This window comes from Bidens hawaiensis, unplaced genomic scaffold, assembly GCF_021521415.1.
Source record: "Bidens hawaiensis isolate Kalapana, Puna unplaced genomic scaffold, B.hawaiensis_p1.1 tig00044054_1, whole genome shotgun sequence".
NCBI classification, from domain to species: Eukaryota; Viridiplantae; Streptophyta; class Magnoliopsida; order Asterales; family Asteraceae; genus Bidens; species Bidens hawaiensis.
The window spans coordinates 1-7,215 of NW_027505872.1; the positions used below are offsets into that span (position 1 = coordinate 1).

Below are 7,215 nucleotides of genomic sequence, written 5' to 3' on the forward strand. Positions count from 1 at the left end.
TTATAAATATTGCGATTTTTTTTGGGAACAAAGCGTTCCAATACGAAATTCGTGGCTTGTTGAGCGTATTATTGACTATGTGTGATCTTCTTCAAGTTTATGATACTAATTTAAAGTTTCACAAAAAACAAGGTCTTAAATGACATTATTCTTACGGTATGTTGGTGCATTTGGAAGACTAGAAATGATGTCTTTTCTCTAACAAGCCGGCTTGTCTTTCAAAAACCGTTGAGGATATAAAATCGTTAGGCTTTCTTGGATTAAAAATCGCTCATCTTTCAAAAACTTGTGAAAAGATTGGTGTCACTTTCACTTGTAATTTTTATCGTTTGTTTGTTTAGTTTTCTAGCTTCTTGTTAATTTTTTTTTAATGAAATACGATGTTCCAAAAAAACCCAATGAACTCTGTCCCACAGATAATCTAATCATCTGGCTAACGAAATCTCACTAAAACCAATAATAAAACACAGAAACAAACACAACCACCACTTGTTTCAATTCTGGCCTTATCCACTCCCTCAACCACCATAACCACCACCCCTCACCACCTTCCTAAACTCCTCCATACTTACTCCTCCGCCGCTGGTATAAGTTTGCCGGCCAAACCCACCACTGGGCACCACCTCACACTAACACTAGCACCGGTGTCAAAATGGAGGAGCAATGTTTCTTTCTTCTCAGGTTTCTTGAAGAAGCCAAAAGATGCAACTGCCGTTAAAGAGGAGCTTCTTCAAGCCATTGCTCCTCTTGATCGTGGTGCTGAAGCTTCACCTGAGGATCAGCAAACGGTTGAGCAGGTCAGCTTGAAAATTGGTTTGAGTTCGGTTTTGCCATTTTGTGTGTGTGGGTGGGGGGTTATAAATCTCCAAAATAATGATAGCTGGCCTAAATTATTTTGCCGGCAGCACTATATTCACACGGAAACCAGCAATTGACTAACTTACCAATAAAAAAAACACGACAACTTACATGTTTGGTACATTAAAGTTACGGCAGGCAACTGGGTCAGCCTATTACGATTTTCTTTGTTCTTGTAGCCACCCATAGAAAACTTAGGTCATCCGTAGTGGAGGGGTATAAATTGAGGTGAATTACGACACGTGACGTCCAGTAAGGGGTGGAATTTGTTTTTGGGATGTAATGGTGTGGTGGGCCAATATATATATATATATAACACAAACAATATAATAATAAAAAAAAGAAAAGGAAGAACGGCGACAAGAAAACCCCGCCCCATTTCACCCACATATCGCGGGGGGGGGGGGGGGGGGGGGGGGGCGGTGTTCCCCCTTCTTCTCGTCCGTTTCCTCGCCCCACTACGGGTTGCCTTAGTATCTCTATGTCCAATGTCCTCCATAATTTGTTTGGCTTCTTATTGATTTAGATTGAATACCTTGTCATTTCTAGCTCTCCATACATGCATCATATTATAACTCGGAAAATTGCTTGTAGGAGCCTTCTTTTTGTTTGATAACTAAATTCTGTCTAAAATATTTGACTTGCGTATTTTTTTTAATTCTTATAAATTACGTTAATTTATGAATTGAGTTCTTTCTTCGTTTTCTATAATTATTATGTAATTTTATTGTTATTATGTAGCATAAACATATAATGCTTATTAAACAATAGACTCATTTAGACACACGAGTCTAGTAGATAAGAGACATAGGGCTAAAGAGAGAGCCAAAAAAGGATCTTTCGTGTATAATCCTGCATAATCTCGAATGTTCTCATTTCCGATACGTAGACCAAATAAACAATGTAAGCAAAAGTTCCTAGATTCATGGAGATAGAGAACCGCATATAAGTTATCATGCTTGCATATCCATCATTTGAGTCTCCAACAATTATTCCAATAATTACATATCCGATTTGCCTTATTAATGACAGAGGAATGAATGATTCATTATATGGGAATAAAGAAAGTGGTGTTTGGTTACTCAATGGAATGGAATTATCCATTACATATGGAATCCTATTCCATTAAAACCATTCCTTCCCACCATCCTTCTTTTTTTTTTCATTCCATTCCTCCCTCACCCTATTTTATAAATATCACCACCACCACCTAACAACAACCACCACCACTACCATCGCTACCACCACCACCTGACCGTCACCGTCGCCACCACCTCCGCCACCACCACCGACGTCACCGTCGCCACCACTTAACCGTGAGTTTTCATGTGCTCCACAGCCAACTAAGCCCAAAACGCGTTGGTGTTTGAAGAGGCAGGACATTTACTTATGAACCAAGGATCTCTCTTATCCACGGTCGATGTGGGATTTGCCTAAGTGGGACGATGTTGTGTTTGCCACGGGTGTTACACTTACCACCCCGCTACCACCCGCCACCTGACTATAACCGGCACCACCACTGTCACTCTGCCTAACCACAACCACCGTCGCCGCCTGACCACAACCACCGTCCCCGCCACCCTACCATCGCCGTCACTACCAATGCTACTACCACCATTGCCACCCCCACCACCACACCCCACCTAACCGCCACCACCACCATCATTTTCGTCGCCGGAGCTAACACCACCACCGTCGCCATTTTTTTTCTTTTTTTGGTAAAAAAACTATATTTTGGGATAGGAATATTTTATTATTTCTATTTCATTCTTACAATTTTTTTTGGATACCAAACAACATTAAGTAATTATTCATTCCATTCCTATAGGTTAACCAAACAAGACAGAAGAATGTAATGATCCATTTCATTCCCTTGTTCATTCCATTCCTTCTCTCATTCCATTTCTCTTCATTCCATTACTTCCAACCAAACATACCCTAAAAGATACATATTTGGCACCTAAATTGTAAATACATATAGAAGTGTAATATTGTTTTTTTTAATATCAAATTTATTTCCACCTAAAACACCCCTAACCTTGCACTTGCATGGAAATTGAACCCATCACCAGGGCCCGCTCTGAGAAGACGGAATTATTTTTGGGCCAAAGGCAAAACTTTTTTTGGGCCTTAAGTAAAAGGAACTTTTTGTTCTCAAATAAGACTTGAACCCACAACCTCTTAGTTAGATGTCATACCTCTTTGCCACTAGACCAAGCTAGTGCTTATGTAACTGTGTTAAAACATTGATTATACATATTTTTTTCATAAAAATACATAAATTTTTTGTAAAAAAAAAAAAATTTCAAGCCTAGCAGGGTGTAGGGTCTGTGGCCGTCAACTACCCCGTCACACCCTTAGGCCGGCCATGCCCACCACCTCTATTTTAAAATACTGGGCACCATACCACTAGATCATTAAGTTACAGGTAGTGTGGTTTTGGTTTGTTGACTAATAAAAGTGAATATATACTTTATTTTAAGAAAAGATGATTTACATACACCCTTGAACTAACTGGCTAAAACTTTAATATGCTTAAGTTACCAAAGAAAAGTCTTATGATTGATAATTTGTCGTTAAAGTACTTAATAAAAACAAATCATGAAAGTGTCATGATTACATTTTGTGTTTGTATTTCCTTCTAGCTTGAACCTAAATTGTTGGATTTAGATCAGATAGTTCAGAAACTCGAAGCAGCAAATCCGACAAAGGAACCGCTCAAGTCTCCCTTTCTAGATGGAAAATGGAACTCATATACACCACTTCGCAATCCATTCTACAAACTAAGGTTAAATACATTATTATGCGGTTCTTGATTTTATTTCTCATATTTAATGGCTTACGATTTACGAAGTGTATTTCTTTACAGAGACCTAAGTTCCTTAGATCGCGTGTAAATTATCAAGCGATTAATATAGACACACTTAGAGCTCAAAATATGGAGTCATTTCCGACCTTTAACCAGGTATCTTCGTATATCTAACATGCAATATTCATATGAACCAGGGGTGGCGATTTCTGACCCAATACAAAAATTTATCAAGTTTTGGGTTGTTATATCTTACCTTGTCTATTAAACAAATTGTGGTTGGGTTGACCCCAGGACCTGTTTAACCCGTTTATTTGAATGTGTCGTGTTCAAGGTGACAAAGTTTAACAAGTTGATTGAGCATGTCGTTTAATTAAACAGGTCAACTCGCCAACCCGTTTAACCCAAATATTGCAACCTGCCAACTCCTCAACACATTTGATTCGTTTAATACATGTTACGGGTCATCTTCTTATTACATGAATTTAAGTGGTTTGGGTTAGTATTGATGTCCTTGACAAAAATAAATATACGGGTCGGGTCATGTTTGAGTTTAATCATTCAACTCGTCAACCCAACACAATTGACCTTAATTGTGGCGAATCTCACACTCACACGAAAGACATCCTTAATAATAATATTGTCTTGTATTTATATAGGTAACAGCGGATCTAGCACCCGTTAACCCCAGAAAGGTGGCGGTCAAATTTGATTATTTCAAGATTTTCGGATTGGTAAGATTACTCATTAATTGTTGATTGCAATCCAAGAATGAAAGTTGTAAAATACAAATTATAAACTACAAAAAAATTGACCTAAGGCAACCTTTATTTTATAAAAAAAGCTGCGTTAGGTGAAGTTGTATTAGATCTAGTGCAACATTTTTCTTAGATAACGCAACTGTTTTCTTCAAATGCAACATTTTGAAAGAGTTGCATTGAAAGAAACAGTTCCATTATCTAACAAAAAGGTTGCACCAGGTCTAATGCAACTTCACCTTATGCAATTTTTTTTTGTGAAATAAAGGTTGCAATAGACCAATTTTTTTTGTAGTGTAAACTAAAAAGAGTTTTATTATTGTAAAAGCTGAGTTTTTGTAATCATAATTAATATTTATCAACCTAGTTGTTTTTAAGGTTAAAATTTTTTTATTAATAAAATAATGTTTGTGTGTTGGTCTGGTCCGGCCCGACCTGTTTTCAACTAGACGAAATAACCAACTTCATTCATGCCGTGAAGATACCTGTTAAAGCACCTGATACTGCTCGAGGTTCACTTGAAATAACTTACTTGGATGAAGAACTAAGGTGAAATATCCACATTGATGATATGTTAAGTTATTGACACAATAAATGAAAATTTCAAAAATTTTAACACGATTTGCAATTTTGCAGGGTCTCAAGAGGTGACAAGGGAAACCTGTTCATCTTAAAGATGATTGATCCCTCTTATCGGGTCCCCATGTGACATACGTGCAAAATTATGGTACGAAGACAAGATTCATGAATCGAGTAAGATCGTTAGGAATCTGTTTTAAGTCAAACAATGCTTGACTTGTGTTTTACATGTATACTATAATTCCCTATACATTGGTTACCTTCACATTTGTTTCATTATTGGGAGTTTAAAGAAATAACAAATACTTCAATCATTTGTAAAAAAAAAAAAGGTTTCACTTTTAAGGGGTTTTTTTATTTAGGTGATTTGAGAGCATTCATATCGTTTTCCCTTATTTTCAAATCTATAATTACGCTAAAAATCATTACATTTTCTCTCCTTTTTAATTAAATAATATTTTGTTTATTATTATCTTTCTTCTCAACTCACAATCACTTTTAAAAAATGTTAAAAATTAATAGAGTGTTACAGGAATTTTTAAAATATACAGAAAAATACAAATATTCTCTCTCATTCATTCACAACAACTTAAACCACTTCTTATCATTGGCGAAGGATAGTTGGGGCTAGGGGTTGCCCCAGTCCCCTCCGTTTTTTTGTGCAACTGTTTAAATTTACCCGTTTCCGTCCAATATTTTTATATGTAGTGTAAATTTACCCGTTTTCAACCGAAAATATGATCCCGGCCCACTTTGTTTACGGTTTTTTTAATGCGTATTTTCCTCCCCTCGACATCTTCGTCCAGGTTTCGCCACTGCTTCTTATATTATAACACCTCAGTCATATATTTGATGGATAGGATGGGAATGTTGATTTCATATCTTTTAGGAAGCCATTGATATGATGAGCAACCATACATTATGTTTAACTGATTGACTTCATTACTTCTAGGCAAGTAATAGAGTTTGACTTTTAGGCAAGCAATACAATTTGACTTTTAGAAAGCTAATAAAGGTAAAATGGAACAAACTGATAACAGTTTACAAATATACTACCAAAAGAAAACAATCAGGTTTGTATTTGTCAGCTTACTCAATATTAAAATTATTTTAAAAAATCAAAGGCTAGGAAAACCGTTGAATCACTTTGCCTAAAGCAGGTAAGCCGTTTTGATGGTTTGTTGGTTTAATAGTTTGGTCTGTTTTAAAAGTTTGAATCGACACTAGTGTAAACAAAAGCGATCACTTAACATTCACTATTTATATATTTCTTTCAGTTTATGAAATAAATGGTTATATACATGTCTTATAATCACAAATTGGGTTTAGTGAAGTTTGTGACTCCTTAACTTACAATATGTTTTTAAAATGTAGGTAAGAAAGCATCTTTTGTGTAGGTTTGTATAGTTTATGTAGGTTGCATTACAAATTGTGTATGTGGTAAGATTTCAAGTGTAGCTTCTTAACATGATTTGTGTTGGTTAATATGATTATTCGTGTAGGTAATTAGTTTTGTATGATTGTATAGTATAAACATATGAATACCATATGATGTGTTTTGTGGATGTTATATGTCATGTGTAAGTGGTATACCAAACCGTGTATGTGAAAATTTCTAAAGTGTATCATATGTTTTTTTAAAGTTCAATATGTGCTATGTAAGTGGTATTATGATGTAGAAGTTTTATTTTAGTATGTGCGTCATTTTTTGTTAATGTGTATGGTATTTAACATTTATGTTACTTTATACGATGTTTAACAACAATCTAGTATGCACGATTTACTATATATGATGGTTTAGTTTTATGTTTGTGATAGTTCGTATGTATAGGATAAATTATGCAGGATGGTTTGTCGTTTTTTTGGATACTAGAAAGATTGAAATGGGAGCATAAAGGATTTTTATTTATTTATTTATTTTTTAATTTTGATTTGGGTTTAATCGACAAAATCAAATTGTCTTATTTGGTTATTTGGATAATAAACAAAAATCAAACCGGGAACCAAGATCTCAATTCTCAAGCATACAATTACTCCACCTCCAGAGAAGCCTAAACCTCAAAAAGGTACTTCACTTTTGTTTACGAAGCAATCCCAAAACACCTAGGGTAGTTGAAAAATCCTTTTAAAAACTTTTTAATTATTATAATAATAACAATGATGATAGTTACGATTTTGATCTTGAAACTAGGGTAGTTGAAAAAGCCTGCG

The 7,215-nt window shown here is 35.3% G+C and overlaps 1 pseudogene across 1 annotated transcript; it reads left to right on the forward strand.

Annotated features, from left to right (window-relative positions):
* The first annotated feature begins 464 nt into the window (after window positions 1–464).
* On the forward strand, window positions 465–5,172 carry LOC143615736 (putative plastid-lipid-associated protein 4, chloroplastic; annotated as a pseudogene). The gene is made up of 6 exons (XR_013150530.1): window positions 465–797; window positions 3,534–3,646; window positions 3,728–3,823; window positions 4,327–4,401; window positions 4,907–4,974; window positions 5,062–5,172. The product of XR_013150530.1 is annotated as a putative plastid-lipid-associated protein 4, chloroplastic (transcript).
* Window positions 5,173–7,215: the final 2,043 nt, after the last annotated feature.